Source organism: Pelmatolapia mariae, linkage group LG3_W, assembly GCF_036321145.2.
Source record: "Pelmatolapia mariae isolate MD_Pm_ZW linkage group LG3_W, Pm_UMD_F_2, whole genome shotgun sequence".
Taxonomy (NCBI): Eukaryota; Metazoa; Chordata; class Actinopteri; order Cichliformes; family Cichlidae; genus Pelmatolapia; species Pelmatolapia mariae.
Genome location: NC_086229.1, coordinates 59,278,756 through 59,291,426, shown reverse-complemented (window position 1 = coordinate 59,291,426; position 12,671 = coordinate 59,278,756). Strand labels below are relative to the sequence as shown.

General features: G+C 37.4%; 1 long non-coding RNA gene across 1 annotated transcript; it reads right to left on the bottom strand.

Moving 5' to 3' along the window:
* Window positions 1–8,162: 8,162 nt before the first annotated feature.
* LOC134624694 (uncharacterized) lies at window positions 8,163–10,663 on the bottom strand. The gene is made up of 3 exons (XR_010093612.1): window positions 10,639–10,663; window positions 8,824–8,934; window positions 8,163–8,197 (listed from the first exon to the last, which is right to left on the bottom strand). It is a non-coding gene; the product is annotated as an uncharacterized LOC134624694 (long non-coding RNA).
* Between the last annotated feature and the right edge of the window lie 2,008 nt (window positions 10,664–12,671).

Sequence of the window (12,671 nt, the reverse complement as noted above, 5' to 3'; positions counted from 1 at the left end):
AAGTCCTTTATGTGTTTTAGGACCAGTTTCTCAAAGCACTTTGCAACCACTGGAGTCAGTGCGATGGGTCTGTAGTCACTGAGGCTACTGATGGTGGTGGACTTGGGGACTGGGACTATTGTTGATGATTTCAGGCAGTGAGGGACAGTGGCATGTGGACCTGATGTTGTTGGAGGCTAAATGTGTGGGGGCTGTGCTCAGAGGACGCTGTGGGCAGGGTGGTGTGCATGGTGGGGGTGACTGCAGTTTTCTCGAAGCGGGCAAAAAAGTGGTTAAGTTCCCCCGCTAACGAGATGTCCATGTTATCTATATTTGTCCCATTGGCTTTGTAATTGGTGATGTGTTTTAGACCCTCCCATACCTTCCTGGAGTTGTTATCAGAGAGGTGATCTGATAGCTTGTTTGAATAGTCCAGTTTTGCTGCTCTGATGCCTTTTTTAAGGTCTGCTCTTGCTCTGCTGTACATGTCCTGGTCCTCAGATTTGTATGCAGAGTTGCATGCCTTTAACAGTGCCTGAATCTTGCTTGTCATCCAGTGTTTACGGTTGGGGTAGACCCGGACCCGCTTTTCCGTGGTGACAGTGTCCATGCAGTGTTTGATGTAACCCAGCACTGCGGTTGTGTGAGTCTCTAGGTCATCCTGTTCAAAGACACTCCACTCTGTGAGAGCAAAACAGTCCTGCAATTGAAGAACAACACACTCACGCTGTATAAATTTTTTTTGCATGTGGAGGTGGTGGTGGTTGTGAGGGGGGCAAGAGCTGCAACTTGAGTTGGGGCTTGTTTGGTTGTTTTGAATGAGTCTTCTTCCTTGAAGGGAATTGCTTCTTCCTGCTGTGGTCCTGCTCTAGGTTGTCCCATCCAGTGTTGGATGCCCTTTTTTGTCCTCTTGGACACTCTCTCCACCAATGTCTTACTTCTTCAAAATTATTAGAGATAGTAAACATCTTCTTTAAGACTGGAGAGCTCCTTGATCTCCTCAGGTCCGTATCCTGCTTGACATCATATTTGCTGTCAATGCATAGAGCTGGTGGGTTTGGCTGCTGTTGAGTTACAAATGCTTCTGCTGCTGCTCATTTTATGTCAGTCTTCAGATCTGTACATGTTAGCAATATTTATCCGGGCTTCTCTGTTGTTTTGGCAGCTTCCGTGTTCTTCTCTGCCACCTGATGTTTTAGCATTTCTTCTGTAGATTTTCTTTGCAATATTGATCCAGTCTTTGACCCATCTACACTCTCCAGGTTGCTTCTTCTTTCAACTGTATTTTCAGCTGGTTATTTTCCCTTCGTCTAATTACTATAAGCTCCTGGAGTTGCTTCAATGTAGTTTCTTCATCTTTCCTTGTTGGTTGAGTTGAGTTTATCAATCGGGAGGGATGTAGAAATGAAACAATAGGTATGGTCTCTCCAGCTGATGGTCCAGTCTCAGTTTCTTTTACATGCTGGCTTTGTGTTGGATGATTCTGCCTCTTCCCTTCTTTCAAAATCTGGTTCTTTAGAAAGTCCTTGAGCTGTCTCATATTGCTGGGAGGTGCCCTTTCGTCTTTGAGTTTTGCAGAAATGTTAGTTACCATCGTAATTTCATATTTATATCTAGCTCTTATGGTTGTGGGCTTTTAGTCTTAATTTGTTTTGTCTTGATGTTAAATTTAATCTAAATATACCTTATATATTTTATTTTTTATGTATTTATTTCCAGTTTTTAATTAGTTAATTAGTTACTTACTTTCTATTTTACCCATTTTTTGTTAATATTATCTTTATACATTTCATTTATTACTTTAAAATCATATATATTTTTAATGTATTATGTCAGTATTTTATTATTTCTCTTGTCTTAATTTTAATCAGTCAATTTATTTTCTTTTCTATTTTTTTTTTCAACCCTGATTTTTTAAAAAAAAATCTAAACAATAAATTTATTTAGCATTCTTATAATCAATTCTACTCGTGTCCACCAGGGATCGTGATTGACTGCAGTATACCCTCACTCTACCAGATGGAGCCAGGGAGGACTCTGCCTCAATCCTGCCACTAATTGGCACTAATTCACTCTTTTGTTTTAGCTGTAATACCCTCTTTTGCACACTGTATCTCACTAAATAGTAGATGTTTGCTTGCTACTTCTTTACTTTTCCTCAGCATTCGACCAATTCACTTCCTTTTTTAACAGTTGTGTGATTCTTTAAATAAAGACAAAAGGAGGAAAGTCAGAAAGACAGAACAACTACAACTACAACTACAACTACTACGAACAAAGACGCACATTTATCCCACTTTGGTGCCTTTATGGGAGAACACAGTCCCACCCCCACCGCAAGGACTTAAACAAACTACACTACCATAACCACTGTGCAATACTTAATTTCACATGCAATAACCCACAATGCAAATAAATAACACTATTTATTTACTTCTTTTTTCTGGATTTTGTATATTTGTAATTTCTTTTTTCTAAATATTGTTCATATGTAATATGTATATAGTACTGCAGAAACTGTGCACCCCCTACCCCCCTCTTCTCCCACATGTTTACACTGAGTAGGAGATACTCTGTATCTCAATGTACATCTCTATAGTCACAAGGCATTCTTTTCTATTCTATTCTATTCTATTCTGAGTATGATATCCCAAACAGCTTAACACATGTGGTACCACATGATATTCACTATGTTACTTTCATGAGCCTACAGTGAGTACTTATAATAAGTTTAAAAACTTATTATAGATTTTTTTTTCAACTTGAAACTTCTACTTTTACAGTCAAGAAATGTACAGTTCATAAAGAGAGTAATTGCCAATCATTTCTTCTTCCTTACAGATTGATCACTCACAACAGAATGTACATACCTCAATTTTTTTCCTCACACTGAGCAACCATTTCGGTGCCTTGACCAGGCCGAGGCTCAACTCTCACCACCAGTCCAGATTCCAATTCTCTCCTTCACGTTTGCCAGTCAAGCTTTGTGTTGGGCACCAATGTGTTGATCTTTTTTTGTTTTTACAAGAGAAGACAAAAAGGCTCAAATTATACATTTTTACAATTTATTATCAAAAGGTAAGAATTTCAGATTAGTTTTACATGGCGCCATGGACCTCCGTCTCTCTGGCTCAGAGTCAAAGGCTGCTGTGTCACTTTGCTCACTCAGGAGACCCAAACAAACAAAAAGCACCTCATCCAGGCAGTATACACTTTTATTGCATGTGGTAAAAACAGGCTCTTAACATGATTGGTCGAAAGAGTTGAGGGTGGCCTTAGATCTGATATCGACTCACATTTCTTCCTCTGCACCCCTCTGGACATCTCCATACACAGAGATGAGCCTTCTGTTGGAAACACTCCCATTACCATGGCAACCATCTCTTGCCCTTCGGTCAGGCCTGTAGAATTAAAGAAAGGTGTAAGAGTGTATTCCATAACAGCAGATTTGTGGCCCAGGCTAAATTCCCAAGAGTCTTCCCCCTATTTATCTCTGATAGTGTCTAAGTGTTACAGACTAGTTCCAAAGCTATACATGTGCGCAGCAAAAGGATAAAACACAAACATGTGACACAAACCACAAGGCAGTTGTGCAGTATATAATAATGGTGGGACATGAGCCTTAAAAGTAAAAAATTACTTCCAACAGATGGCTGTTTCACATTTTGGGTGCCACAACAACAAGAAAAGCACAAACACTGTGTTTTTCTTTGTTTTTTCTCACTCCTTCAGCACTTTGTATTCTGACAACACAGTACCCTTCTCTACATTATAGTTTCTTTATTTCATTTATTTTTTCAATGTTTATTATATTTTTAAAATTTCATTTTAGTATATATAACCCTATACATTTCTGTTCTCACAAAGTAAGAATTTCATCGCACAGCATAACCACTGTGTTCTGCAGTGTAAATGGCAATAAACTTCCTGATCTTGATCTTCAACTAGTTTTTCAGCATCTCTCTGAGACAGGATGCTCCTAATTTCGGAGATGTTCCAAAAATGTGATAAAAGTGTGCTGTGTGTTCAATAAGGACACTAAAGTAAATATCTGGTCAAAAAAGACTCCATGATTCCTCAAAGTGTTACTAGAGAAAACTATCAGTAGCTAACTGCCTCTATATGAAGTTAGAATTTCACAGCAATAATTATGCATGTTCACATTTTCTACCATAAAGCTTTCATGCACTTAAGACACAGTTGAGCAGAGCAGAAGACGTGATTGCTTTTAAATGGAATGATGCAGGTGGATGTCTTGGAATTTAGTTATTAGATCCATAAATATGTGAGATGTGGAAAAAACACACAGACCAGTTGGATTCAGTGCTTGAGATTTTAATGATGAAGATGAAAAAGAAAAGTTCAATCTGGAAAATAAAGATTTACTAAAAGCATTCTTTCCATTACACATTCAGTTTGCTCCTATTGAAAGAGAAAACCAAACTCCTCTTTATGTCACTTGTCGTGTCGTTCCTTATATAGCATTACAGCAAAGAAAACGAAGTAAAGATCTAAAATGGGAAACAGATTTCTGGGATACATGTGATCACTTGCTTCTTTGTTTGGTGAACCATGTCTTCATCCCAGGAATCATCTGACTTTCCTGACGCAGACATATGTGTACCGGTAGTGACAGTTTATATCATTCATACACTTGTGTCCTGTATGCACCAAAAATCAACATTAAGTGAAACCATGATAACATGAACACATACTTATTTATACAAAGGAAAACATTTAGTTTTTTTGTATGATAGCAATACCGCCTTGAATGTTGACTATACTTTCACAACATAGATAATACATAAATATATAAGTATCATTTGATATATACATTTATTTTCAAAATTATTGAAATACCACAAAGTTTTTTATGTATTATGGTAAGAAAGATACATTAAATACACTGTTTTTTTCAGTTCAAAAAAATATTATTTGACACGCCAAACAAGTCTGACACAGCCCTCCAAAATCACTCTTAATTACTAGATTGTCACTAGACTTACCTGACCAGTTCATGTGCATGCAGTGCTCTCTGTGCCTATAGTTGTTAGGCTCTCCACGACACCAGTACGTAAATCTGAAAGGAGTTCCATCGATCCAAAACCAGTGACGCTCCTATGAAACAGAAAATGAACAATAATGGTTAGATGATGGTTAGATTCATCTTTCGAAGTGAACGCCTTTGTTTCATGATCAGTAATATACCTTTTGAGCATCAGAGCCTCCAATCCATGTAAGTGGGTAACTGTGAGTGGCATGATATATGACCCTTTGAATCTCACGGTATTCTCTGAGGTTGCGTACGTATGGAAGAAATATAGTATCATCAGAATCCAACTATTTTTAGACATTGAATTTATAACACTGAATTTTTATCCTCCAAATTTCCCTGCAAAAATATTCACCTGCAAAAATTCACCTGCAAAAAATTCAACTGCAAAAATTCACCTGCAAAAAATTCACCATCAAATATTCACCTGCAAAAAATTCACCTGCAAAAATTCACCTGCAAAAATTCACCATCAAAAATTCACCATCAAATATTCACCTGCAAAAAATTCACCATCAAATATTCACCTGCAAAAAATTCACCTGAAAAATTTCACCTGCAAAAGTGATGAACTTAAATGACCCAAGCCAGAGCAATCAGCACTAGATCGAATCGAGCGGCTCTCAGCCAATTAAATTACGCTGTTTGATCACATGACACCGTTAGCCAGCAGTGTGTCTCCGAAAAGAGAGCTGTTTAGAGGTGAGTGATTAAGGCTGTGTCCCAATTCAGGGTCTGCACGCCTGAAGTACGCGCAGTACGCGTACTACGGACGGTGCGTACTATAAGTACGAGAAGTGCGGAAGTGAGAGGCTTGTGAAACAGGGCGGTCTAGCCTTCGTCGCGCTGTTCAGGTTGCCTAGCAACCATGATACTAACCACAAGAAACTTTTCATACAGCATTGTTTGACATAAATGAAGGAGAAAAAATGTTTTGTTGGTCATTCATTTTTGTCATGACATCACTTTGATTAGTTGAGTATCTGAGGCTGAGACCACGGGACTGTAAAACATGATAGTTGGGCTTCATTTCTGTACTGAAGTCATTTCAAGATTAGTTAGTAAATAACAATTAGCTAATGTTGTTCATGAGACTAAAATCATCTCACTGTGGTTATGTAAATATAATATGGCCAATATTATATGTATTGCCAGATTATTATGATATATATATATATATACACATACACGTATATATACACATACACGTATATATACACACACACATACACGTATATATACACACAGACATACACGTATATACACATACACACACACACACGTATATACACATACACACACACACGCACACGTATATACATATACACACACATACACGTATATACATATACACACATATACATACACATACATATATATATATACATATATGTAAATATATATATATATATATTACAACAGTGAGCTTGAACTCTGGGTCAAAGATTCAAGTTGCAGTTATTTATATCTCCTATCACCTTAAATCTTCACTCAAAGACAAGTACCTTTGACAGTGTATATATAGATGTATTATACATAAGAGACAAATATTGTTCATTTAATATGTTGGCATTATTACATTTGGCTCAATGCTTACATATATGTGTAAAAACAAAATGTACGAGCTGTGATAACTGTTTCTGATAGAATGAAGAGTAGACTGATATATGAAATATTCCTTTATTGGGTGAGAAAATCAGACCATGTCATAACTGCTTTAAGTCATACAGAATAGATATCAGAGCCTTAAACAGGCTGACTTCTGCTAAATGGGTCAAACTGGGAAGAAAGTATACAAACACATAACATCCTTATAGAATATGATGTAACACTATAGATCAACTTACCTCAGACTATATAAAGCATATAAACAATTACAGCAATATGATGCAACAAACACAGCAGTACTACTAAACCAAAATGCTCAAAGCTTCATAGAACTGAAACAAACATTTATTTTTAGCTCCATTCTGCTGCTGATACATACTTTAGGTTTCTGAATATTAAACTTGTTGCTGCCTTTCATAGTGTGTAACTTGGAGGCCCTGAGTACTTTCTCCCACACTGAAAACACTGGAATGATAACATTATTTGAACATTACCTAATAAGACTGATTCAGGACAGATAATTAGTTATGTTAAACTTTTCTAGCAGTCCTTCACAAACAGGGAACAGTCTGTCTATTCTCTCCATCTGTCAGCTGCTGCTGGCTCTTCCTCCTCCTCTTCCTCATACACTGCTGAGTTTGTCCTGGTGGATCATCAGGGGTGCAAAGCCTCACAGATGATGTGCAGCACTGGGTCCCTCAGTCTGTCCTCACTCTGGACACTTGCAGTTGTCACACATGGAAATCAAATGTGTCATAAGCTGCAGGATTCAAACACAAGTGTAACTTATAAATACATGTTCATACTTTTATTCCACAATCAGAGAGAAAGAAAAAGAGAGAGAGTGCAGGGCAAACAGACAGGTGACAGTCTCAGGTGTATACACTGCTACAAAACAGCACAAGAGAAGGAGGATTTAGTGTTTGTGTTATTACGAGTGCTAAACAAGAAGAGTTCCCAGATGGTCCAGTGGACACATGTGTGACTGCTGTGATTAAAGCATCTTTCTTTCAGCTTAACGAGTGAACCGTCAGCTCGTTCAAACACACGTTAAAGTCCGTTTGGCTCGACACCACCGAACAGAGGCAGCAATATAACATAGCTAACATTAACAGTGCAGTGAATCCTGCTTGTGCTGTGATATTCAGGACTGCAAACCGAGCAGCATCACTGACTTTCAGCTTGTTGTGTTTGTGGATATATGACTGACTTTAATTATCCATAAAATTATCACATTCTCTGTAAGAGAATCAATGAGTACTAAAAATGTGCACCTTTACCTGAGTGTTTTCTGGAACAGGAACAGGGTGATATCTGTGACCCAACTCCCACAGCTGGTTGGGACTCATGTTGTTTTCTGTTCGCAGTGGATGGTTGTCCCATCCACTGCAAAATGTATTTAAATCATACTCCAGTCGAGGAAGAAAGACGTAATGGCAGCAAAAGAGGTGTGCAGCATTTGAAATGTCAAGAAGGCATTCTTCCTCAAGGTTGTGAAGAACATCGTAGTAAATGCATGTAACGGCCACTCAGAGGTCTCTCCACAGTCGCTCTATTCTGAAATAATATATAAAAAAAATTTTAATTAGGTATGGCCTTTCTTTGGTGTGTATGAGAAATTCCCTGCTTGTTTCTAACCCTACATGAAATGTGTGCATGACAACAGTAATAATACATTATCAGGGCATGTAGGAAGGACCCAGGCATATCACTTAAAAGGTGCCAAAAGGGTTGTAATGATCAGTGGCAACACATGAGATGACAACCAGACCATTAACACAGAATGAACATTCAGGGAAGGAAGTAACAGACTGGAAAAGGTGTGTGAATAACTAAAAATAGGGCAGAGTCCTGAAGGCTCTTTGGGGTTTGTAGGACCTGTCCAATATTTTCTTCCTTGAGGGGTAAATAATGGAAATTGAAAGAAAAAAAAACAACAACAACAACAACAACAACAACAAAAAAACAAAACAAACAAACAAAAAAAAAACACCTGACACATATCAGACAATATATCCTGCTGGATAGGGCACTGTTCTCTAAAGACATTTTACTTTAAAAATTTTTCATAAAACTATACCCTTTAAATGTTTATGTATTTTTAAATAATGGAAATAAAGCTGCAACACCTTCCATCTTATGTCAGAAACATTTGAGGTTGACAGTATTTTATGAGAACAAACCTTTGATTGTGCACACTCATTCCTGAAATGAAACTGCCTCTTCCTGTGCCACGAACAGTAAACATCAGCCGTGCAACCTCCACATTTTCCCATCCGTGGTTGCCACGAACCCTGAAAACAAAGAAAAGTACCCCAAAACATTCGAAGCTTTAAACAAACTTAGATCTGATAATAAAGAACATATGCCTTAATCAAAGTGTTTTAAAAAAAATGTAAAAGAATCCTTAAAATCTTTGATTGCTACTGCTCTAGAAGGCATAAAAAATTGTCTCATGAATGCACTTTCCAGCATGTGTCAGTATGAAGTTTAATTTAACACAGCTGTTAAAACATTTTTCAGGATTTAACAGGATAGTAACAATTATTTAGATTTATTGAATTTGTAGGAAATTACACAAGTGCCATCTTGTATCATTATGATCTGTGTAAAGAGACAATTTTAAGAATATTTTTGCAAAAATACGTTAAAGTTGGAAGTAATTGGCTGATGTTCCACTCTTGAAGATCAGCTGTGCCCATTTGTTGCACATTGTGGGAATGGAGAAGTTCAGGCCCTTGCAGGCTACCCACAATTTTCCCCAAACTGAGCGACCCAGCTAATTCAACACCTTTACCAAGCAGTGCTATTATGTAATTGGATACAAGGGGTGAGATAGTAATATCTTCCCTCCTTGGTTGTAGCTCCCTGACATTACAAGGGTAATCATTTTATGATGTCGGGTTCAGTGTTACACCAGGATTTCAAATACAATATCATCATCAATAAGAATTAGTATTATCATTTCAGAATTGTAGGTAACCACTTTTAAATGCCATAGACTACTTATTTGTTTAATTTGATGTATTCTCTCTAGGAGAACGCAGAGGGAATATCCCGTTTAACTTATGCTATCTGTTTAAGTTTAAGATATTGACCATATCCTTTTCTGAAAGTGTGGATATAATGGAAGGGGTAAGGTACTGGCATGCCACAACTTTATAGTTGTTAAATTCTGGGTACAAGTATACATGCCCATCTTGTACATGCTTTTTAATATTATTATTATTATTATTATGATCATCATCATCACCATCCTACCCAATTACATGTTTCTTTTAATCAGGTTATGCTGTTTTAATGACTTTACAGTATAATTTACATTGTGTTCCTTCAATTTTCCCTAATTGTATGTTATATTAATCCTATATTTCCGTTTAATATTTCTAATGTTTGCCTTGTTTTCGTCACTGCCTGGTCTGCCTCTGTCTCGCCTGTATGGATGCATTTACACCTAAATTTCCCCAACAAAGGATGTTTTAATTCACCACTATTCCAGTGAAACACGAGTCTCCCATCTTCCTGCTACCGGTCTCGAGTTTTTGTTCACCAAAGCACACACCAACTTCATACTGACGGACATATCACTGCCCTATTCCCGCCTTGTCTGACCGTGTTTTGTGGCTTTGGTTCACTTCACCTCACTCTTCCCCATTCTTGTCATTAAATCAGGCCGTTCTGCAACCATGGCAGCCATTCTCTCTGTGGCTTTATTCATGGTATATTTTACTCCTTCACCAAATGCCGTTCTCGTTTCCAACATTATATTTGCAGTGTTCGTCTATCTATCAATATCTGCGGAGTATGGTTTTGTACCGAGTATCCTATTTTCTAAAGCACAGCATGTAAAGGTTAGCTCGGTTAGCCGGATGCTAGCATGTAGCGCCTCAGACGAGTTGAGCAAAGACCCCGTCTGTGTACTTTATACGTGAGCAACGGATTTAAATAAAATTAACGTTTCAAAAGACAAACTTGAAGATAAAAAACAATATACTTACCGGAGAACCGCCAGGGTTTGCCGCTACCATCTTGCCACTCCTAAATTCAAAACTGCCTCTGCAGACAGCCAGGGGAGGCGCGGAAATTTTCTTTGAGTTAGTCAAACGTTTTCCTCAGTTCGAGTAGATGAGAAAATAAAAGAAAAATGAGTGGGATTTTAAGTAGGACTAGGCGTTATGTAATGATCTCTATTTAGGAGAAAAACTTCATCACTCACCTCTAAACAGCTCTCTTTTAGGAGACACACTGCTGGCTAACGGTGTCATGTGATCAAACAGCGTAATTTAATTGGCTGAGAGCCGCTCGATTCGATCTAGTGCTGATTGCTCTGGCTTGGGTCATTTAAGTTCATCACTTTTGCAGTTGAATTTTTGCAGGTGAAATTTTGCAGGTGAATTTATTGCAGGTGAATTTTTGATGGTGAATATTTGATGGTGAATTTTTTGCAGGTGAATTTTTGCAGGTGAATTTTTTGCAGGTGAATTTTTGGCAGGTGAATTTTTTGCAGGTGAAGTTTTGCAGGTGAATTTTTGCAGTTGAATTTTTTGCAGGTGAATTTTTGCAGGTGAATATTTTTGCAGGGAAATTTGGAGGATAAAAATTCAGTGTTATAAATTCAATGTCTAAAAATAGTTGGATTCTGATGATACTATATTTCTTCCATACGTACAGATGCTAGGTTTGCATGCACGGACTGACAGTGTCTCTGTAGTGCAGATCAACAGACACCAGAAAAGAATAGGAGCTAGATTTTATAAAATATTAAAGGAAATAAACAGAGAAGGAATAAATGGAAAAATCCACATCATTGTTTTTACCTGAGCATGAGCTCAATCCAAGTGATAAGGAAAATAGCGGTAGTATCGGTTGCCGAACCTGATCCAGTCACACCAGTGACATAAGGCTCTCTTCTCAATAAGATGCTCTTCTGAAGACAAGCAAATAATTTAGTAAAAGTGAATAAGGATTTTAAAAGTGTACATATATTTTTTAGTTATTTTAAAATGTTGGTAATATGCATTTCTCTTCAGGGCCTTAAAACAACTTTGTACCACTGATTTAGCTGCACATACGCAGGATATTGATGTGCTGCTCTTCTGTTCAGCGTCACAGAAATGTGATTAATTTTGGTGAAAATCCTGAAAATGTTGCCCAACCTGGTGGCTTTGCCTCTGTCCCACCTTCTTCTGGAAGAGCAGGACAAAGTAAAACATCAGACTTTGAAATTTAACCATCAGTGATAATTGATGACAATTATATGACAGTTATATTCATTCTGTTATTTGTATGATTAGTTCACACATATACACATTATGTACGTTAGACTGCAACACTCACCAGCAGTAATGATCAGAGCCATCATTGCACAAAGAAGTACAGACACAATCAGCAGCTTCATTGCGATGTTTAGTATGTCTGTGAAAAACAGAAGGCATCAAGACATCATTCATTTAAAAAAAGAAGGATAGAATAGATATTGTAGCAGACCTTTTGGATCATTTTGTAGAATATTTGTAGAACAGATTTCTTTTCAGCACCGACTGGTAGCTTCAGCCTTCCAATGAGAAGGTGCTGAACAGCTCTAAGATCAGTGCTTATATACTGTTTCTTTGGTGCTTCACAACTAGGAACTAACTTGAAAAACTGACATGTCATGTGATTCATGCTGGTCAGACTTTCATTGCATCTCATCCTTTCTTCGCCAAAATAATTGCCTCACACTGACCTCTTCTTCTCCTTTTGGCTGACCACTTAATTTTACATATTGACTCGTTCATAAAGAGGTTTCCTAATGCATAATCACAACATTTTTGATGTATTTAATTAGGAGTGAATGACTTTTAAGAAACAAAAATAATAACAATCATATTAATGAATGATGATCCCTGGTTTTGCATCCTGATCTTGATTTTTTGTGAGTTGTTTGACTTTCTGGGTTGTGAGAATGTTTTCTGTTTAGAGTTTGTTTCATGTGTCTTTGGTGAATGGGGTTTTCAGCTTTTTTGTTATTTATTATTTTATTATTCTTTTT